The sequence below is a fragment of the Capra hircus genome, chromosome 26 (genome assembly GCF_001704415.2).
Source record: "Capra hircus breed San Clemente chromosome 26, ASM170441v1, whole genome shotgun sequence".
NCBI classification, from domain to species: Eukaryota; Metazoa; Chordata; class Mammalia; order Artiodactyla; family Bovidae; genus Capra; species Capra hircus.
The window spans coordinates 19130274-19154142 of NC_030833.1; the positions used below are offsets into that span (position 1 = coordinate 19130274).

At 45.7% G+C, this 23869-nt stretch overlaps 1 pseudogene; it reads left to right on the plus strand.

Moving 5' to 3' along the window:
- Positions 1 to 23869, plus strand: part of LOC102187292 — a 60506-nt pseudogene that overhangs the window by 27576 nt on the left and 9061 nt on the right.

A 23869-nucleotide genomic window follows, 5' to 3' on the forward strand; every position in this document is an offset into this window, starting at 1 on the left:
TGATAGACAGGGAGGCCTGGCGTGCTGCGATTCATGGGGTCGCAAAGAGTCAGACATGACAGAGCGACTGAACTGACTGAACTATCTGAGCCCAGAGTCTTAACCACGACACTGTCCACATTGGCCCAGACCCCGCAGTGGTGTGTGGAGCAGTTCAGCACTTGCACTGCAGGTCAGAGAGATCAGCGTTGGAGTCCTGACTCTCATTTATTAACTGCTTTTCACCTTGGCACTAATCGTCCTCATCTATAAAAGTCACAGTCTCGTTAGTACTTGGTCATCCTACTGAGAACAACCGAGTTGTGTCCTGTTTTGCAGCCACCCCAGAGGGCCACGCCTGTGTCCAGAGGGAACAACAGTATCACGTCTAACGCGACTATTTCGGGGGATGTCAACTCCTTTGTGGACAGCCAGTGGGGTCAAGAACTCTTTTATGCCCCAGTAGGGCTTTACCAGGTACTTCTGAGGGCAGAGTGATTACATGCAGATGTTCAAATTCTGGTTGTACAGCTGTGTAACCTTGAACAAGTTCCCTAACCTCGATGATCTTGTCTGTAAAAGGATGAATCATACCTGCCTTGCAGGGCCATGCTGCCTGTTAAATGAGGTCTCCTGTGTCGAGCAGTGAGCTCGGATCCTGGACCCAGCACCGTGCTACCGCCCCAGGCGGGTTTGGGCTGGGAGGTGCTCAGCGATCGCTTCCTAGGTAGATTTCTTTCCCGTCTTCTTTTCCTCCCTCCACCGCCCCCGCCCTTTCCTAGCTCTTTCTGAGTGTAGCATTTTCTGGTTAATCCTGGGTTAAGAACATTCTGCTCCTTCAGCTCCAGGGCAAACATGTGGCCATCTGGTATGTTGGTGACCGAGTAGAAGCCTGGATCAGGAAGCCGCCCGTGCTGCAGGAAATCTGGCTGGTGAGGGCCCCACCCCAGGGAGGAGACAAAGCTTTGCTGCCCTCAGCCTCTCCCCTGCCAACTCCCCATTCCCATCTCGGGTGGGAGTGGCCCTCACCCCAAAGGGCAATGGTGGGAGTCTGCTTCCTTAACTTGGCCCAAGATCACCACCCCAAGAGCCCAAACTGAGGTCTAAAGACCTCAGTCCCCTTACGCCTGACTCAGCGCCTGAATCCTGGGAGCTCTCCTAGCCTGTTCTTTGCCTTTAATCCTGGCCTTAATCCTGCCTCTTCATTCTTTGTGTCTATCTCCCTCGAACCCAGTCCTTGCAGGGAGTCAGGTTTATAGGGTTCACTTCTGGACACCCTGGTTTTATGTTGTGTTGTGTTAGTTGCTCAGTCGTGTCTGACTCTTTGTGACCTCACAGACTGTAGCCCTCCAGGCTCCTCTGTCCATGGGATTCTCTAGGCAAGAATACTGGAGTGGGCAGCCATTCCTTTCTCCAGGGGATCTGCCCGATCCAGGGATCAAACCTGGTTCTCCTGCACTGCAGGCAGATTCTTTACTGTCTGAGCCACCAGGGAAGCCCTGTGGTTTTAGTAAATCCCCATTACTGGGGAGACTTCAATCATCCCTCTGGTTTATTTGCTGGAGGCAGACTGCCTGGATTTACCTCGCAGCTCTGCCACTAAGAAGTTGTATGATCTTTAACATGTTACTTTATATTTTGAGCATCAGTTTCCTAATCTGTAAAATTAGAGCAGTCATAGTTCTTATCTCACAGGGTCTTTGCTAAAACTAGCTGACAGTGTGTAAAGCACATAGCATCATCCCTAGGGCGGGAAACATACTATCATCACAAGCTATTATTCCATCATTATTTTCAGATGTGTGAATTAAGGCACATTCCCTTCTTTGGTGTTTGCACGGAATCACCAAACACCTGCATTGTCACCTAATGTTGCAAAAAAGGAAGTCTTAAGGTAAGTAAAAGAATCAATCTTACCTCACATTCGATTAGCAGCACCCTTATGGCAGAAAGTGAAGAACTAAAGAGCCTCTTGATGAAAGTAGAAGAGGAGAGTGAAAAAATTGGCTTAAAGCTCAACATTCAGAAAATGAAGATCATGGCATCTGGTCCCATCACCGCACAGCAAATAGATGGGGAAACAGTGGAAACAGTGGCTGACTTTATTTGGGGGGGGGCTCTAAAATCACTGCAGATGGTGATTGCAGCCATGAAATTAAAAGACGCTTACTCCTTGGAAGGAAAGTTATGACCAACTTAGATAGCATATTCAAAAGCAGAGACATTACTTTGTCCACAAAGGTCCATCTAGTCAAGGTTATAGTTTTTCCAGTGGTCATGTATGGATGTGAGAGTTGGACTATAAAGAAAGCTGAGCGCCGAAGAATTGATGCTTTTGAACTGTGGTGTTGGAGAAGACTCTTGAGAGTCCCTTGCACTGCAAGGAGATCCAACCAGTCCATCCTAAAGCAGGTCAGTCCTGGGTATTCATTTGAAGGACTGATGTTGAAGCTACCTCATGTGAAGAGCTGACTCATTTGAAAAGACCTTGATGCTGGGAAACATTGAGGACAGGAGGGGAAGGGGACGACAGAGGATGAGATGGTTGGATGGCATCACCGACTCAATGGACATGGGTTTGGGTAGACTCTGGGAGTTGGTGATGGACAGGGAGGCCTGAGATGCTGGGGTTCATAGGGTTGCAAAGAGTCAGACATGAATGACTGACTGAACTGAACTGAACTGAACTGAATAAAGAAGCTTATCAATGCTTTTGCCCCTTCATCCAAGAGGAGTTCTTCTCCGGTCTAATTTCAAGATCTGAATTATCTTGCTGGGATGCCTGCAGAGGATTAAATTAGCAGCGCAGTTGCCAAGTGTCTGGTTTCTCTGTTCTGGGTGGAGACTGTCTGAGCTTGGTTTTGACTCCTACTGTGTCATAGCTGCTTCTGGACTGTGCTCCTGGGCCCATCCTCCCCATAGTATGTGACCATCAGCTTTATGTCAGGAACAAGGAAGTATTTGTAAAACTCAAGACTGCATGACTTTCTCAATATTGAATCGGGTTATGGTTTCTCCCAGGAAGAGTTCTGGTTACTAGAGTTCTCTGCCTCAGCTGTTATCATTTCTGCTTAATCATCCAAAGTATTAGGATCAAATCTATGGAACCTATGAAGCTCCCTGTGCTTCCAGGTGAGTCACTTGTGATGTTTGGAATAATTGTGTTTTTCAGGATGTTTTGAGAAACTCAGGCCATGAAATGGATTGGATATTCAAGCTCTCATTTGCATATGACATACTCACATATCATATGTGAATATCACATAAACCTATGTAAAGACAAATAGTGTTCTTGAGTTGTTCTGTGTCTTGGATTAACTCTAATCTTTCTTGAAAATTCTGGTCCTCTTCAAATCTCTTCAAACAAAATAATTCCACTTCTAAAATCCACCTCTTCCATCATCAGATTTTCCATCCTTTTCACCCTCCCTGATCTCAAATACATGTCAACAGAGTAAAATATTTTACACTCAAGTTGGAAGGGATACCCAAATATGAACGGAGTATTTACATTTTAGCGTAGACTTTTTTTTTATCCCAAGGAGAATCTAATTACTAGATCATACAGTGAGTTGGAGAGGGAGATCCTAATAACCCTTCCTTATCCCTAACCCTTGATTCTTTTCCCCAGAAAATGGGATTAACTGTCACAGTCACCATAGAGCTGTTGATCTAAGTGGTGGCCTTAGGATGCATATCTGAGAAAACAAACCAGCAGGTGAATCTTCACTTTGGGCAAAGAGGGTTGTGATGGATGTAAAGAAGAGGAGGAGCAATAATAACAGCTAAACTATATTTAGTGCTTACTTTGTTCTCACAACAAAATATAAGGAAGATCTCAAAAAAAAGGTAGATTTATTATCATCCCCATTTCACAGGTGGAAAATGACTTGGGGGACCCATTCTGAGGGTGCTCTCTTCACCCTGGGCTAAAATCCAGCTGGTCTTTCTAAGCTCACTGCATCTGCTTTTTCCATTAGAGGGGACCAAGCCAATGACTTGGAAATGGATCCTGGTGAGGGAGTCACTCACCCTGACACACGGCAACAGGACAAGGCTGTCCGGCCATGAATCAACATTCCCATCCATCAGCTGATAGCCTCCTATAGGCAAGACCCTGCCTGAGTGCTGTGGGGGATACATGGGAGAAACATAAACTCTGCTCTTCTGGGTTTCTAGGCCAGTGACTCACTGAGTGGCTGTGGCACATTGCTTCCCCTCTAAATGGTAGGAGCGGATCAGTGAGCTTAGAAAGAGCAGCTGAATTTTAGCCCAGGGTGAAGAGAGCATTTTCAGAATGTCATGGACAGTGTCATGGACCACCTGCCTCATTTTCCATCTGAAACAGGGATAATAAGAGATTTGCCTCATATTCTGTTGCAAGGATAAAGTAAATTAATGAACACAAAGTGCTAGAAAGTATCTGAGCCAGAGGAAGTATTGCTGTAGCCACGCGTTCTGGGAAACAAACTCACTCAGAAGGGCAATGCAGGTAGTGGCAGGCAGTTTATTACACCAGCCGTCCAAGGCAGAGTCTCCTCTTAGCCAAAGGACCCCGACCAGTTTTTGTGAAAACCTTATATGCCCTAAGCGTACTTGCTCAAACCCACCTCCCCAAATTCTTTGAAACTAGTCTGGACAAGGTAAGAGAGAGATACGATCAAAGTTAACCCATGATTCATGTGTCACAAGACTAGATAAAGAGTAGATATTTATCAATAGGCCTGTGGTCATATCCCGATAAACATAATGGAATTTACCACTTTGTTCTGTTACAGAGATGATTAGCATATTCTTTTAGGCAACAGAGTGTCCAAGTCCAGGTCCTGAGGCTCTTTTATCCGGGGGTCTGGTTTCCCGTTGGTCTGCCATTTCTACAGACACTGGGCACAAAGTTCAGGGTCCACTGGGAGGGTGACCATGTGTGTAGCCTAAAGTTCACAGCCTGGGCTAAGAGGGAGTCCAGCTCTGTCTGTTTCCTCCTTCATTCCCCCCTCTTGATGCTCTTAACTCATATTAATGAGCATCACTCATAGCGATATATTGCACCCTGGCTCTCTGACCGCCAGTTTGGGAGAATGACATCAACCTTCGGGTTACAAAGTTCATAATACATTGTAAAATTCAGGGTCCACAAAGCAGAACTATCAAGGTAACTATAACAATGGTAAATATAGTTTTCCATCAATTGCCCTTCACCCAAGAGAGGACTGAAGTCCAGAAAGGAATCTTTTCATTTGACATTGCTTTTACCTGGTTTTTCATGTCATCTAAAGCAATCGATACATTGCCAGATAAGTCAGGAATGTATACACAACATTCAACCTTAATTATAGCACAGGTCCTTCGTTAAGCAGCTGTGAGTATGTCCAAAGCAATTCTATTATGAATTACTGCTTTTCTCATTTGGATTTGCTCTTCATTTAAGGCTTGGATGGCTTTTGTTCTATCTAGGAGGGCCTGTTTTGTGAAATTAGTCAAGGCCTCTACTTTAATCATAATATCTGTTGTCCCTATAGTGAAAAGTGAAGTCTCTCAGTTGTGTCCGACTCTTTGAGACCCCGTGGACTGTAGCCTACCAGGCTCCTCCATCCATGGGATTTTCCAGGCAAGAATACTGGAGTGGGTTACCATTTCCGTCTCCAGGAGATCTTCCCGACCCAGGGTTTGAACCCGGATCTCCCAGATGGTAGGCAGATGCTTTACCATCTGAGCCACCAGGGAAGCCTAAGGCAGCAATATACTCATACCACTGAAACACAGATCTTGTCCACCTAGTGTGTAAATAAGGTAGATTTATTGGGGCTTGTAGGTTAGGCTTTTGTTACACTGGCCTTTATATCAAATGTAACCCCATGACCTGAGTTTATTGACTGTAGGTCTTACACCAAGAGAGCAAGGAGAGGTTATGATTGACAAGAGAGAGGAAAGTCTCTTTTTGTCATTCCAGAAAAGAGCAGAGTGGTTTAAAATCTTGGCAGAGTGGTGACACCCACCAAGGAGGTCCCTCCATCGCTGACAGAAGCATAGCCCCACTTATCCAGCAGCTGGAGGTGTTTTGGAAGTCTGGTAGGAATGTGCCCATGAGATGAACACATTGTCCTGAGTTGAAATGGAAGTTAAATTCAAAATCATGTTGATGAGGCCAAGCAGCAGGAGTTGATTGTGCGGCTTCATCCTGAAGGGGCTCGTCCGGGATCTTCTTTTCCTTCTTCTTAAGGGTGGTCTTAGTCTCTTGAGGGTCAGCGGGGTCCCTCTGTGCAGTCCACTCGGTATTTTTTGGGTCTGCATGGTATGTTCTCTTCACCCTTGTATGATGGATCCAAGGGACAATACCTGCAACTTTAACTGCAGTAGGGGTAGTTAGAATAACGTAAGGGCCCTTTCACCGAGGGGCTAGCAAATCATGTTTCCAATCTTTGACCCATACTTGGTCACCAAGCATAAACTCATGAATCTGTTCCCCAAGGGGGAACGGCACCCTTTCTTGTACAAACTTAGTTACCCGATTTATTACCTTACCCAGTTCCATCTGCTGTAAAATCCTATCCCCCATTACCTGAGGCAAATTTGTTGACACCTGTTTTATTATGGGAGGAGGCCTCCCATTCACAATTTCATATGGAGAATAGCCTTGGGACTGTGGGGTCATCCTGAGTCTGAGCAGAGCCGTCGGAAGCAAGTCCACCCAGGAGCAGTCAGTCTCTATGATCCTCTTGGAGAGTCTCTTTAATGTCTGGTTGGTTCATTTCACCGTCTCTGGGCCTATATGCAGTGTGCAGTTTCCATTTGATATTTAAAATTTTGCTTACTTGTTGTACTAAATCAGCTACAAAAGCCGGGCCATTGTCTGAACCAATGCTGGTAGGAAGTCCAAATCTGGGAACTATTTCCCTAAGCAGGCACCGGGCTACTTCTGATGCTCTTTCAGTCCAGGTAGGAAAAGCTTCTGCCCATCCCGAGAATGTACATACCATGACCAGCAGGTAACGGTAGTGTCACTGAGGTTTCATTTCAGTGAAGTCCACTCCCAGGTGTTCAAAGGGCAGCGTGCCTTTCAGCTGAATACCCGGAGGTTTTTGTCTAAATACCCGAGAGGCAGCATTAACTTGTGAGCAGACACCCTGTCCTAGGTGGGCCGCTTGGTGTGTTTGGCTTACCAGATTGTGTGCCAGCTCCTTTGGTACCAATAATTTGCCATTTGGCAATTGCTACCACCCCTTTTCAATCTTGATGGCCCCTTCCACTTTGGCTAACCTGACAGCCATAGTCCTTGTTTTATCAGGCTGGTGCCATCAGTATATGGGACCCAGCTAGGGTCTGGAGCCTTGTGTCCTTCTTTAAAACAAACCCCAGAGACCTTTCCTCCTTGCAGATCTGTGCCTCCTTCTTCAACACCCGGTGACCTGCTTCCATCAGCAGCTGGAGCAGTGCTTTTGTCCCTTCCCAGCACTTTTCCTTGGTCTCTGCAGCCAGCAGCAGGTCATCCCCATATTGTAGGAGCCAATATCCATACTCTTCCAGATGGAATGAGTTCAGGTCAGAAGCCAAGGCTTCCCCAAAGATGGCTGGGGAGTTCTTAAACCCCTGTGGGGGAGTCCAGATGAGCTGTTGCTTGGTGCCGCCGACTGGATCTTCCCATCCAAAGGCAAAGACGGGCTGTGATGCTGGGACAAGGCGTAGGCAGAAGGCATCCTTGAGATCTAGGCGAGTATAAACTTTAGTCCTCGGCGGGAGGAGGCTAAGTAGGTATAGGGGTTTGGAACAGTGGGGTGTAAAGTCACAGTAGCCTGGCTGACCAGCCTGAGATCTTGTACAGGCCTATGGTCCTGCCCTCCTTCCTCTTTGACTGGCAGGATCAGCATATTCCAAGCCGAATGGCACTCTACTAGAATGCCCTCTTGTTTCACTCTATTGATGTGGGGCAGTATGCTGGCCCAGGCCTCTATAGACAGCAGGCACTGGTGCTTTCTAACCGGGATGGTGCCTGGTTTGAGTTCTTTTATCACTGGGGCTTGATGTTTAGCCAGCCTGGGGGGAGGGGGTGTTGTCTTCCATCCAGACCTCAGGGAATAATTAAGTTAGCTCTCTCTCTTGCTCTTCCAGCCCACCCGGTTCTTCCTTTGGAGGCTCATGCAACCTCCACTCATCTTGGGGTGGTATTGAGAGAGAGAGCAAGTAAGTCATAGTGTCCATCCGGAAGGTGGGCCTCTCCTCAGGGGAGAAAGTCACTTGTGCTCCTAGTTTGGGGAGCAAGTCTTTTCCCAACAGGGGTCCTGGGCACTCAGGAATATAGAGGAATTCATGAGTCACTTGGTGCCCCACCATTTGACATTTTCTGGGCTGGCAAAACAATTTAATCATCTCTTCTCCTGATACCCCAGTTACAGTGGTAGACTTTTTGGACAGTGGTGGTCTTTCTGGACAGTGGTGCCACAGGTTTTACTACTGACAGTTCTGTTCCTGTCTCCACCATGAAGTCAATGTTTTGGTCGCCCACTTTTAAGGTTACCAGCAGCCCTATTTAATTTCCAGTCCAGCAAGCCCCACAACTGCGGGAGCTTCCTCTTCCTTCCTTGCCTTAGGGCATTCATTCTTCCAGTGGCCAAAAGCTCGGCACCGGACACGCTGGTTTGGCTGTAATGGGGCCGGGACCTCTGTTGGGACGTGTTGAAGGACTGTCCTGTCCCTGGGGCAGAGGAGGTTTTCCGGAGGGCCCGAGATAGACTTTCTCAGAGCAGCAGCTAGCATTGCAAATCTCTTATCTGTTCGCTTTCATTCCCTCTGGCTCTCTGGCAGAGCGCAGTCTCTGCTTAATTCCAACATCTCCCTCCCCTTCCTGTCAGTACTCACCGGGAGAGGCGGGAGAGGCGGATATAGCTTGGGCGGTTTGGCTGGAGCAGATCCTGGAAGTGTTGGCCAGAGGCTTCTGTCACCGGGATCGGAGCCTGCCCAGGTGGCAGCTCTACGACCTCGGGGAGAGCTGGTGGAGGAGCAGCGGCTGCTGCAGGACTTCCCCTGGCCCTGGATTGGGCATCAGGGCAGCTTCCCTTCCTGGTGGAGCACTGGCAGGCGCGTCATTATCCAGTATGGGGGAGGGGTCAGGTGGTCCCTGTCCAAATCCTGTAGAATTTCCTTTTTTAATCATCAGTCAATTTTTGCGCCATTAATATTTTTCCCTTTCCCTTCTGGATACCCTTGTGGAAGTAGGAGGGTCTTGAGCTAAGCCTAGCCATGAGTCAATATATGGATATGGATCCAGGGGTCCTTGCTCTCCTGTGACTGCTGTATAGACTGCTTCCACTATTTTTAAGTTCAGGGTGTTCTCTGGTGGCCATCCTACTCCCACAGGGCCATTCGACCTCACAGAGTATGTGGAGGCGGTTAGGCGTCATCTTCACCTCATAGTCTCCTCCTAATCCCCTCTTTAAATGTTTAATCATGCACTCCAATACAGTTGCCTTAGATTCACTTCCCCCCATCTTGCTTACCTTCTCAGACCTTCTTCTACTTTTCCTTTTCGTTCTGTCTACAAAGTTCTCAGAATCCTATGTACTTCTGATATTTCCACACAATGACACTTAAATTGCCATTCTGCCTCCTTCCTAACTGGGGTGAGAAGAGCCTTACCTGCCAGATCCCAGAGGGAGAAGGGGGATCGGCACGTCTTCACCTGCTGGTCAGCACAGCTGATCCAGAACACCTTGTGGTCCAAGACTGTTTCTCCCTTAAAGTCCATTCTGTCTTGGTGGGCTTGATCCGATGCGGATGAAAACACAGATGGGTTAAATATCCCACGTCCCAGGCCGTCTCCGGGAAAGCCAATTCATGCTCACTTATGTACCCCCTTCTTCTAGCCTAACAATTCCAAGGGGGTCAAGAATTTCACAGCAGATGGGACAACTCCTGGGGAGGGCAGAATACGAGCATACAAGGACCAGTTTTCTATCCTAAAAGTCCCCTGGCAATCGCTGGAAATAATTTCCCCTAAGACGGCGTGGACACACCTCCTAAATGACCTTCACAAATTTCCTTCCTAAGCCCTAGCACGCTCCTAGACCTGTGTACCAAGCAATCGCCGCCTGCCTATTCCAGGCTCCTTGGGTCCCCACTCTTTCTAGTCCCTCCCAGGGGAGTGATCAGGCTGATCAGGCCCCCTCTTCCACCTCCTCACCTGAGCGCTCAGTTCCCCTGCTGCCATCCACTACCTGTTAACGTGAAAGGTCCGGGTGTTGAGAAGCAGAATCCTTCTAGAAGGGCGAGGCGCCTTCCCCCCTCTAGAAGATTCAAGCCACAAGGCCTCGGAGTAGTCCCAAATGGGACTTGTCTCCTCAAAGTGAGGAGTTTCCCAGTCCATGTACCAAATGTTGTAGCCACACATTCCGGGAAACAAACTCACTCAGAAGGGCAATGCAGGTAGTGGCGGGCAGTTTATTACACCAGCTGCCCAAGGCAGTCTCCTCTTAGCCAAAGGACCCCGACCAGTTTTTGTGAAAACCTTATATACCCTAAGTGTACTTGCTCAAACCCACCTACCCAAATTCCTTGAAACTAGTCTGGACAAGGTAAGAGAGAGATACGATCAAAGTTAACCCATGATTCATGTGTCACAAGACTAGATAAAGAGCGGATATTTATCAATAGGCCTGTGGTCATATCCCGATAAACATAATGGAATTTACCACTTTGTTCTGTTACAGAGATAATTAGCATATTCTTTTAGGCAACAGAGAGTCCAAGTCCAAGTCCTGAGGCTCTTTTATCTGGGGGTCTGGTTTTCCATTGGTATGCCGTTTCTATAGACACTGGACACAAAGTTCAGAGTCCACTGGGAGGGTGACCATGCATGTAGCCTAATGCTCGCAGCCTGGCCTAAGAGGGAGTCCAGCTCTGTCCATTTCCTCCTTCAGTATCAGATATATTTTGGCTATTATTATTATTATTGTTACTCAGCCTCCATGTAGGTTTCTTGGATGAGGTTGACCTGATTGACCTTGAAGGACATTTGTTCCTCAAGAATTCGATCGCTCTTTGTGTCTAAGGAGCTAAGTCCTAACGACCCTGTTAAACTTTGACCTCCCAGGCCTTAGTGGGAAGCCAATGTATTGTTACCAAGCGAGGTAGACAAAGAGAACCTCCCTGTGATTGGTTTCCGTGGACAACTCTGAGTCACCACTCACACTATTTTAGTAAAACTTCATTGAGCGTCTCTTAAGGGTTTGATCTAATCTGTGCATGTTCTTAGGAAGACAAGGACTTGTTTTCATCTTTGAATGGCTTAAAATTAAGCTAAAGAAAAAGTGAAAAGGTCAGGAATTGTACATAGGAAATTATTTAGATGGTGGTGTGACAGTTTTAAAATAGGAAGCTCTGACGTGGTATCCTCTCTTCTGGGATCTTCTGTTTTTCCCTCCCCTACTTTCCATTACCTTCCCACTAAGCCCAGGGAAGTAGTCTCATCTCATCTCCAGTGATCTGCCTCCCATCCCAATCAAAGCAGTTGGCATCATTTATATTGGATGTAAAGAGAAAGCTAGTAAGTTCTCACCATGATGTGAATGACTAGCCTTTTTGGTGTGGGTGTTTGGTCTTCAAGAATTAACTCAAACGATGGTCTGGAGAAATGCTGGGGTGGGTGTGAATGACACTTTGAAGGGGACAGTCTCCCTGGTGGTCATCAGCCATTTTAGGGCCCCTGAGTCTGTCCTGCATTCCACGCCAGAAGAACAGAGGACAGCTTGACTCTGCTTTGGAAGGCTTGCTGTCTCCTGAAACGAAGTGTGCACATTGCCCTATGTCAAGGCTCATGTAGGGCCTCTGAGGCCAATTACTCTGTAAACGTTCCTTGAAAGGGGATTAAGAATAACAGAAAATTCCCTAGATCATGTTGGAGCTTTGGCATGGGTGACCTGGACGTGAACCCAGGTGCTGGATCGAGCTCTGGGGGCCAGGTTGCACTTGTGGCCGTCACATACCAGTCATAAGAACAATTCCTCTCCCGATGTCCATTTGACCAGAACCTCCTCTATACCAGGTAGCAGGGAGTTTCTGAGATGCCACCGACTTTTCAAGAGAGCAAATGTATATTGATCAAGCACCTAACTGGGTTAACCCAATTGGGAGGGTGCAGAGGAGTGCATGTTCTTGTCCTGTGCTCAGAGAGTTCAACCCAGTGGGGCCAGCTCGGAAAGGATCTTTGGAGAGTATAATACTCATCTTGAGTTAGGGATGGGCCCTTGTTTCTCAGTGAGAGACATCTTGATTAACAGGATGAAGGACAGTTTGGCATAGAAGTTGTCTTGGGGATTTAAACCCTGGCTCTGCCATGTATGGAAAGATGACCTTAACTAGTGTCCCTGTGTATGAAATAAAGATAAGAACAGTGCCTGCCTCATAGTGTGGTTTTGAGCACTAAGATATTCATGTCACTTAACATCATGCCTACTCCAAAACAGTTATCTAATAAATGTTAATTGTTAGTATTAGCAGGAGTATGGTTTACTCTGGAGGAGGAAATGGCAACCCACTCCAGTATTCTTGCCTGGGAAATCCCATGGACAGAGGAGCCTGGCGGGCTACAGTCCTTGGAGCCACAGTCAGGCACGACTTAGTAACTGAGCATGCATGGTGTTACTGTTACCCCAGATAACCCAATTGCTAATACTAAAAACCATACACTTTCTTATTTAACTGAACAATGGGACAAGCCTGCATTGTTTAAATATGGTACCACCAGCTACATGTGACTACTGAAATTAGCAGTGTGGCTAGTTCAAATGGAGATGTGCTAAAAGTATAAAATGCATGCCAGTTTTTGAAGATTTAGTTAAAAAAAAAAAGGAATGGGAAATATCTCAATAATATTTTCATGTTGATTACATGTTGAAAAGATAAGTTTTTTTAATACATTGGGTTATATAAAATGTTAAAAGTAATTTCACCTGCTTAACTAAAAACTTAAACATGATACATGTGTTTACATTATATTTCTATTGGACAGTGCTCTTCATAATTAGCAATTAACCTTGTGGTTAATTTATCCTTAGCTCTAATATTTGTAATATTCATATTTACTTCATTTTCAAAAGGAAAAATAAAGAGGCTTAGTGAGGTAAAGTAACCGGCCCAACTGGCAAGAGGCAGATCGGGTTCTGCAACCAGTCTGTATCCAAAAGCTGAATTCTTTCTTCCCAAGTGCTAGAGAACACAGCTGTGGGATTCAGAGGGAGGAGCCGTGTGGGCCAGCCTCAGCCTTCCAACTGGAAAATAAATGTGGCCTCAGATACGTAGGTAATAGAACTGCCAAAAGTGTGTGAAACCTGGCACTTAAATTGTGAGGTATCATGGTTCTATTTGTTCTCAAACAACAGAATACATTTCAGGCCCTTAGTGGATATTTCCATCAAGATAGAAAAATAAATACAAAACAGACAAAAGCCATCTCTTGGAGAGAACTACCTGCCTAGGATTTCAGGCACCCCTAAACGTGTCATTTTTGTCCTCATGGAAGGAGTTTTGCTAACATCCCTGGATGTCAGTGGTGGTCACCAGCAACCAGAATGTAGAAGGTCTCACGTTGGGGGTGTGCCTGGCATTAGCAAGGGCAGGGACAGTCGTGTGTGTTCAGGAGGAGTCCTGTGGAAAGGAGACGTCTCTGTGAGGTCTGAGAGGACTCTGGATGGGACTCAGGTCTTCCCAGATTTCAAGCCCAGGCCGCTGTTTGTTGGCGCCTCGCCGAAACATTCCAGAGACAAACCTAATGGGCCCCTCCGGGACTGGTTCAGCGAGTAGCATTTCTGAAATGTGATTCAACTTTATCATCTCAAGAAACAATGAAGCAGGGTGGTAAAGGAACACAGCTTCCTGATTTTTTAGGGGTGAGGTGGGGGTAGTGTACCCACTGTCCTGAACGTTTCCTTATTGCTTTCTGTATTAGCCTGAATTCTACGCAATACTGGCTCAGGGCTCTTGCTAGGGCTGACAGTGATTCAGCCTGACATTACTGCTGGAGGAAGAGGGGAGTCCCGGAGCTGGCGCCCAGGGGGCCCAAGGACCCTGTCCCAGGGTACAATAATCCACTCAGGGACACTTCTCAAATTCCTCCTTGCTGGACACTGCTGCCACCTGTAACCACACCGCGTGACTCAAGGCTAGACTTGTGATTCATTTAAACCTGACACTGCCAGAAGAAGAGGTATGCTTTCACTTACCCGCTTCCTCCTCCACCCTCCTCTGCAAACGCCAGGGGTCCAGAAACAGTAAAATGAGTGGTTGAGAAGTGGCTGGACTTCAAAGGTGTCTGAACCTGGGTTTATCTTCCAGCTCCATCCCTGCCCCCTGGGAGCAGTTTATTTTTTAAACATTTTAACATACCTTAAAAAAATTTTTTTTAACTCGGGGTATAATTGCTTTACAATGTTAAATTAGTTTCTGCTGCACAACAATGTGAATCAGCCATATGTATCCATATATCCCTTCCTTCTTGAGCTTCCTTCCCACCGCCACAGGGAGCAGTTTAAAACCCCGAGTTTCTTCATCGTGAGAGATCCCCCCTCACCACCCTTATCTCCTTGGCAAATAAGAGTCATCACTGCCTTGGGGACTGACCTCCTTTAGCCTGCCTTCAGATTAAGTCCTCTTCCTCCATTCTGATCAGTCTCCTCTGCACTCAGGCTTGGTTTATGTGATATGTAATCTGCAGTAATACAGGTTCTTGTGTCTGGCCCCAAGCATTCCTTTATTTTTTTTAAGCTCCCCTGGTGATCTTAATGTGCAGCCAAGGCTGAGAACAAGACAAGGACAAGTCTTCTCAGCTTAATAGGTACATGCATCTCCTGGGGACCGGGTTTCAATGCACAGTCTGATCCAGTAGGTCTGGGCAGGGCCTGAGATTCTGCATTTCTGTGGATCTCCCAGGGGATGCTGATGCTGCTAGTCCCTGGGACATCTTTCGAGTAGCAGGGGTCAAAGGCAGACCGATCTCACAGATGGTAAAATTGAGGCCCAGTTAGATGATTTGTTTGAAGAAACTTAGTGGTAAAGTTTAGGCTTGAACATGTCTTCTGACTCTAGGCTTTTTTTTCTGTCCTCTTTATAAATAAATAATATTATAAATAATAGTGCTTTCTTATTGCATACAAATAATTGCTGTAATGTGTTGTGCTGCGAGGGCTTAGTTGCTGCACAACATGTAGGATCCCAGTCCCCCGACCTGGGATCAAATCCATGTCCCCTGCATTACAAGGCAGACTCCCAAACACTGGGCCACCAGGAAAGTCCCCTGTCATCTCTGTTTTGACAAGAAGAGTGAGGCACACGGGGTAAAGTTACTTGCCCTCTACCATGTGGTAGAGTTAGTGTTTGAACCCAAGAGTCTGATCACAATGCTACTTTTTTTTTTAAGTTGGCCTTGCCTTTGTGGCTCCACATTAAGGGGCTAGAAATAGTTTTCTCCTTTTTGGATGTCCCTGCCCAGGGTGACCCCCTGGGCGAGGGGCTCTTGAACAAATGAATGTGGAAATGAACATATCTCCCACCACGGCCTGTCTGTTTCTGTCCGTCAGTCTCGATGTCTTCCAGCAGCATCCATCGGCACCTGCTCTAATCCATTTACTCTATTCACTCTTCAGGGCCTGCTGTTCCTCCACAGGAGCCCCCTGGGGTCCCATGGCAACCTGAAGCCTTTCGACTGCCTGGTGGACGGCCGGATGCAGGTGAAGCTATTGGGATTTGGGTTGTGGGAACTCCAGCATGGCCGGACATACAGAACATACAATGAGGAAACGACGGACCCATCAGGTAACCACTGCAAATCCTGCACCCACGAGCTGTCAGGAGAGGGGAACAGGGCTCCTCATCCCACCTGCACTTTCTGATGCTCATCTACTTGGGTCCCTGCAGTTGGGCCTTCCTCTGGGGCTGATGGATGCGGTTATTCCGGTCACCCAAAGAGAGGGAAAGAAAAAAACCAAAACAACCCACTGGTGGCCTGAGCCCATGTTGGGGTGTCTGGGCAAGGAGCCTAGTCCTTGCCCTGACTTAGCTGGGTGGCCTGAAGGGAGTCACTGGCCTTGCCTTCAGTCTTCCGTGTCCCCTCGTGTCTTCATGCCGTGTTCCCAGTGGAGAGGGAACCACCCACCAGGCCCCTTACAGCTGATGAGCTTGGTAGTTCTCCACCATCTCTGCACTTCAGAATCACATGAGAAGCTTCAAAAGACATGAAAGGGGCTGGGTCCCATCTCGTGCCAACTGAATCAGAACTTATGAAGATGGGGTCTGCGCATCTGTGTCGCTTTCTAAAAGCCTCTCAAGTGATTCTGATGTACACCTCGAGACAAGACACCACCTGGAGTCCAACCCTCCTGCACATGTGTGCGAATTGAGACTCCACAACTCTTCCTACTTGCCCAGGCTTGCTGAGCACTCTTGAGTCTTGCCTTGCACTGTCCTGTGCCCTAGTGAGCCCAGTGTGCTCCGCTTTGACTGCCTCTCTCTGAAGCAGCATGCTGCCAGCAGCTTTGCTGTGTGCGCGTGGGAAGGTGTCCATAATATGGTATCTTGCCGAAAAGACAAAGGGGGAAATGTTGAAAACCTGTTAGTAGCCGTTACTTCCTCCGCATCCTGCGCTATGTTTTCTTTGCATGATTGTAGCCCATAACGATATAAAAATCTATAAACACCACCACAAAAGAAATGTAAGTTTATCAAATATCCGGCACAGATACATCTGTGGAGACAGAATGAGGATTGGTGGTTGGCAGGAGTTGGGAGATGGGGGAAATGGTCAGAAACTGGTTCATGGATTCAAGGTTTTACTTTGGGGTGTCAGAAATGTTTTGGAACTCAATGTACTCAATGCCACTGAGTTGTTCGCTTTCAAGTAGTTTTATGTTCTATGAATTGTTACATGACTTTTTTTTTTTTTTAATGTAGACAATACAGAAAGGAGAAAGGAAAAGAAAAGCTGCTTGTAATTGCACAGTCATGAGTGTACTGTTGTTAAATTGTTAGGGCAGGACCATCATCATTAGTTCCTTCATATTCACACACATGGGCCCCCAAGGGTGTGAATAAGGAGATGCCTCCAACCATCAGGGCCAACTTCTCGGGGGCTGGATACTTTCAGGGCTCCTGTGCTTCCTGGAAAGAGAAGGGGTGACTTTTCCTGTTCCACCCAGCAGCTCTGACCTTTGACAGTCTTGGCTTTGCAGAGTTCTTACTGGACAGCCCCAAAACTACTGTGGCTCCCCCGGTCTGGCACCTCGAAGGGAGATGTTTACAGCATTGCCATCCTAATGAGAGAGCTGATCCACCACCAGGACCCTGGACCTTTTGATGATCAAAACCTGACACCAGCAGGTAATGCTGGGAGAGACTCTTTGGCCGGCTTGGTCATTCAGCCTAGCCTTTTTTCTTTCCTGTCAGTTTCCATTCAGCCTAGCCTTTTTTCTTTCCTGTATAGTCAGTTTTTTATTTTAAAAATCTTATATCTTTAGACCCTTTTTGAACAGTTCCATCCTTTCACCCTTTTTTGGTCTTTAAGATACTGACATTTTCAGAGTCCAGATCTCTTGTCTTATAGAACGCACTACTACCTGAATTTGTCAGTTTCCCAATGGCTTGATGTAGGTTATTTTTAGTAAGAATACTTCTTCACATCAGGAAGCGCAGGCTATCATTGATGTCAGTTACTTCCCTGGTTGCGCAGCTGGTAAAGAATCCAGCTGCAGTGCAGGAGACCCTGGTTCAATTCCTGGGTTGAGAAGATCCCCTGGAGGAGGGCATGGCAACCCACTCCAGTATTCTTGCCTGGAGAATCCCATGGAACGGAGGAGCCTGGTGTCTACAGTCCATGGGGTTGCAAAGAGTCAGAATCAACTGAGAAACTAAGAACAGCAGTGAGAACTACCTTTTAAATGCTTGCTTTTATTCTTTGTTTTGTGAGATGTTTATTAATTTAGAATCTATTCCAGTCTTATTTTTTCATTTTTAAAATTCATATTCCTTCTTAAAGAATTAGAAGACAAATTACAGTTTGGTTGCAAAAAAATTAAGGAACTCAGAACTACATACTTTATTCAATTACAGCAGGCAGAGCAGTTCTGGAAGAAAATGAGTCAGATTGTGTCTTCTCTACCCAGAATCTCCCCCTGACTTCCCATCTGGGGAGTGAAAGATAAGTCCTTACAATAAATAGCCTGCAAGATCACTGAAGGCCTCTGATGGAGCCTCTGTGACTTATGTTAGTGTTTGGTGGCTCAGTGGTAAGGATTCTACCTGCCAGGCAGGAGATGCAGGTTTGATCCTAGGTCTGGGAAGATCCCCTGGAGAAGGAAGTGGCAACCCACTCCAGTATTGTATTCTTGCCTGAAAAATACCATGGACAGATGAGCCTGGCGGGCTATATAGTCTATGGGGTTGCAAAGAGTCGGACATGACTTAGCAACTAAAACAAGGGCTGTGACCACAGCTGGCTAGATTGAAACAATATTCTTGCACAGTTCTAGAGACTAGAAGTCCAAAATCAAGGTTTAGCTGGGCTGAGCGCCCTCTAGAAACTCTAGGGGAGGCCCAGTCTTTGCCTGTTTCAAGGCAGCTGCCCCAGCCTTCCTGGGTTTGTGGCCACATAGGTCCAGTCTCTGCTTCCATCTTCACATTGCCACATCTCCTGCGTACATTTCTTCTGAATGTCTCTTATGAGGACACTTGTCCTTGGATCAGGGCCCACTCACATAATCCAAGATGAACACTTCAACCCCAGATAATTTTTTTGCAAAGACACTTTTTCTTCAAATAAGGTCACATTCTCAGGTCCTGTGGATCAGGACACAGGCATATCTCTCTGGGGACCAGCATTTAGCCTTCCTCTTCCTAATTCTGCCTCTCATACCTTGCTCCTTTTACTCACACTGGCCACTTTTATATGCCTCCAAAGTGACACACTTTCACTCCAGTGAAAGTGCCCTCTGTCTGGGCATCTCTTGCTCCATATTTGTAAGTACAAATTTGTTTTGTTCTTTCTGAAGGACCACAATAGTTTTCACTGTAAGGTTATGTTATATCTTGGGCTGGCCAAAAGGTTCATTTGGGTCAAGATGGTACAAACAAGCCCAAATGAACTTCTTGACTAATCCAGTATTACTGATTGGTAGACATTTTGATTGTGTCCCTTTTTTTTTTTTTTCTGTTTCAAACTCCTGCAGTGAGTAGTCATGAATCTTTGTGGACATGTGTGAATATTTCTTAAGGGTAGATTTCTGTTCATGAAATTGAAAAGGTAGACCTATTTTAAACATATTTAAATTTTCTGCTAAGTGGTGTCCAATTTTCTACTTACAAAGGATATATTCAGGTTTGAGAGATTTGGGGAGCCAGATTGTCTCTGAACACATTCCATGAGGGAATTAAAGGCAAAAGTAATGGGAGGTGAAGCAAGACCTGATCAAACTTGTTTAAAAAATGCACAGTAGGCGTAACCCCCAGCACTGTTATTTTCCACTTTGGCTGCACACTGGAGTTTCCTGGGGCACTTAAAAAATGTCTGAGGTTTGGATCTCAGCCTCAGAGAGCCTGATGTCACTGGTTTGGGGTATGACCTTGGCATCTGGGTCTCTAAAGTTTCCCAAGTGATTCTAACATGTAGTTCAGGTTGAGATCCACTGTCGTGGAGAGAGGATGTATGTGTGTGTGTGTGTGAGAGTGTGAGTTTGCATGTAAACCAGCCCACCTTTCTCTCTTGATTTCTTTCTCCTTGCAGTGCTGTGCTCAGCCATGTCTGACTCTTTGCAACCCCATGGACTATACCCCGCCATGCTCCTCTGTCCACGAGATTCTCCAGGCAAAAATACTGGAGTGAGTAGCCATTTCCTTCTCCAGGAGACCTTCTTCCTGATCCTGGGATTGAACCTGTGTCTCTTGCATCTCCTGCATGGACAGGTGGATTCTTCACCACTAGCACCACCTGAAGGGCCCTTATCTTTTCCCCTTTTTGTTTACTGCCTTCCCCACCATTTCTAGTCCATCCCTGACGGCCCATCCCAAACCGCTTCTTTAAATCATTGTGCATTTCCTGGAGACTTTTTCAAGTAAGGAGCCTTTCTGAGTGTACTAGTCACTTTGAAAGCAGATTCTGGTTTCTAATTTGTGGCAAAATGTAGGAGAGGTGAGACTCCTCCTGAAAGGTTGATCTCAAGTCCAGGGGCATCTGAATTTGGAACCAAGCAGCTAACAGATCTTCCCTCACTGAACCCAGGTGGAAGCCCACCTACCCTTGTTAAGCTCAGCTGCCACGTGATTGTGCCAGCTGGAGGGGAGGGCGTGTGTGGAAAGACTATGGACAGTGGGTGCATTTCCCCCTCATTATGGTCATCTGCTCACCAAGCTGAATGAGAGGCAGTCACAGGGGATGATGGGTACAGAGGACCACAACCAGGAAGGGTACAATAAGCGCATCGTTTATGGGCAAACACTCCCTTCCATTAACCTCTACATCCCTGCAAACAAATCCTGGTCCTGGGAACAATATCAATTCCCTGCACACATTAGAGCAATGGTTCTCAAACATTTCATTGCTTCCCAGGTGGCGCAGTGGTAAAGAATCTGCCTGCCAATGCAGGAGACACAGGAGACGGTGGTTCAATCCCTGGATCAGGAAGATCTGGAGAAGCACACAGCATGCAACCCACTCCAGTATTCTTGCCTGGAGAAACCCACGGACAGAGGAGCATGGCGGGCAACAGTCCATAGCATCGATAAGAGTCGAAATCAACTTAGTGACTGAGCACTCATACTCTCAAACAGTTTAGCGGGCATCAGAATCGCCTGGAGGGTTATTTGAATTGAAAAGTAGAGGGATGTGCCCAGGATCTGTGTTTTAATTAGCTCCCCAGTTGATTCTGAGACCCGCTAACACTAACGTTTGGGACTTGATTTCCTCTTTCCCTATACTGTCCTCTTGAGAAAGAAGTCACTATGTGAAGGTTTCTCCTAAGGACAGGGGCATGTGCTCCACCGCCTTGAATGGAGAACAATCTGCATAAATTCTTTGGAATTTATTTCTATGGGTCTGTCTATGCTCTCCCATTTATATATTCATTCAGTTACCTATTATATTTCATTTATGATATGTATATATAATTTATTGTATGAGATAGTTATTTTATATTTTGAGTTATCTAATACTACTTTTCTGCTCAAATTGTTTCATCTTTGACCGTTTCATTTCGATTGTCTTCTGTATACCTTTGACATATACCTGTTGCCGGGTTTTATTTTGTGCTTCCTTAGTTTCTGGTGGTATAAGATGCTTTAGCCTCAAAAAAAAAAAAAAAAAAAGATGCTTTAGCCTCACCTTGGATTTTCCCTGCTTCAGTACTAGAGTCAACTGCTTTTTTTTAAGAAACTCGACTCCTTGATTGGAAAATGAACACCTGGATGCTAGATGTGCTTGCTGCTATGGGCATACTGTTGTTTCTAGCCCCTCTTAGTAGACAGAGTGGGATAGTATGTGTGTGTATGCTAACTCACATGTACACACACATTCATATCATTAGCTCCCCATCTGTGTCTGTGTTAAGGCAAACATGAGTTCATGTTGACATCTCCAGTGTCATTATTGCACGGTTCGTTTATTTTATTCTCTCCCCATCACTTACGCATAACCTCCTTTTCCAATAGCGAGCATCCTGGCTCCCGCCATCTGCCACCCGTTTATTTGTTCAATCCCAGTATATGTTTACAGTAGCATCAGAGTTCTTCACCTGAATCCCCAGGAGAAGCAGGTCTACCAGCTAGAGGATAGTGATTATGGACATTTCCTTTTGACTTCAGTCTTACCATCCCTACTCAGTTTATTTTATCTTTAACTGTTCATTTCTTTAGCTGCGTTAAGTCTTAGCTGTGGCGTGCAGAATCTTCATTGAGTCATGCAGGTTCTTTTGTTGCCGCCTGTGTGCTCAATTGCCCTGTGGTATGTGGGATCTTACTTTTTTGACCTGGATCAAACCAACATTCCTTACATTGCAAGGCAGATTCTTAACCATTGGACCACTAAGGAAGGGAACACCAAGGACCACCTTCAGAGAACTCTTTTTTTTTTTTTTTAAATGTATCTAGTGGCATGTGGAACTTCCCCAACCAGGGATTGAACCCATGTCCCCTACAGCAGAAGCTCAGAATCTTAACCACTGGACTTGCCAGGAAAGTCCCTATCTTCTCATTTTAGAAGCTGCTTCCATCAGTGCTTCGCTCCCTCCCCGTTCAGGGAGGTCATGTCACACATTTGTAAACCAGATTCTTTGGTCTCTGTCTGTATTCTGTCTTGCAGTTGTCCAGTCTCCCAACTGATATATTTTTAAACTTGCGTTCTTTACGATTCATTCTTCGTGCTGTAAAGTCCTGTGGGTTTTGGCAAATACACAGTGCCACGACCCACCAATGCAAATTTTGTGCAGAATAATTCACAACCATAAAAAAATCCCCAGTGCTTCCCCTATGTAACTTTTTCTCCTCCCCCAGTTCCTGGCAGCTTCTGATCTATTTTCTGTCTACAATTTTGCCTTTTCTGGGATATCATATACACAGAATCACACAGAATGTAGCCTTGTCAGACTGGCTTCTTACACTTAGTAAAAAATTTAAGATTCATTCATTTTGTCACACCCACAGGGTTTTTATAACAAAAACATGTACATCGTTATCAAATATTATTTCCTCTACAAACCAGAATGTTTAATAAAAGTCTGTAGATGTTAATGAGGAAGTGAAAGAAAGTAGGTTTACATAGTTGGACACAGAGGCAGAACATACTAGTTACAATTTATTGTTTGTTAAAATAACTTTTATGAAAAATTTTACTGGTAATGCAAATTTCATAAAGCACACTTAGAGTGTTTCTAGTACCAAACACATATATACTCCTGAGATCACGGGGAGATATCCCTCATTTCAAGAAAAGTTTTATTAGAAAAAAAATCAGGTTAATAAGGGTATACACTAGGAGTCCTCATTTTCCAGGAGAATTCTAATATTTCCTGTAAAATATTCAGATTTCTTTGAAATTTTAACCTGTTTGATTTGCTTAAAAACTGATTTTGTAAATTTGAAAACACCTCTGTTTAAAGTGAAGTGTCCTCAATGGCCCAAAGTTCAGGCATTGAGCTACCTAAACTCCAAATGGATTTCAGAAATCATCCACCGAATCAAGGACCCTACGGCCTCCGAGCCACATCGACCTTCCCTATCGGAGGAGGAGGGAAATTAAATTATGGTGGTCATGGTGAAGGCATGCTGGGATGAATCTCCAGAGAAAAGGCCCACTTTCTGTTCCATCAAGGTTTTACAGGAAGCCTGTCTGGAGGGTGAGTTAGGTGTGTAGCAGAGGTTTTCTCCTAATTATTGAACCATCAGAATTTACAGGAAGCCTGTCTGGAGGGTGAGTTAGGTGTGTAGCAGAGGTTTTCTCCTAATTACTGAATCATCAGAATTTTAAAGCTCTGTGACTATGACTGATTCTGTGTGCCTCCCTCCCTCCCTCCCTTCCTTTTCTTCCCTCATCATATACTCATTCAGTGCCCATCATATACAAAGCGCTGTGCCACGTGCTGGCTGAAGTCTAGTGGCAGATTCTCCCTTTATTCCATAAACGACATAAACATGGATCAGACTTTCATTGCCCTCCTTTGTCCACCCCAGATACTGCTTATCAATCAAGACTCTCCTTCCCAAGGAGTTCTGATATGACCTCAGAATCTTTTTCAAGCCAGCATTCCAGGGGGTTATGACTCATTCATTGGGACTAGATGGTAGGATAAAAAACTATTCACTGAACTTAGAGTAGGTTATTGACTTTAATTATTCATGTCTCTTGAATAGTTTTCTCAGTAGTGGCTTC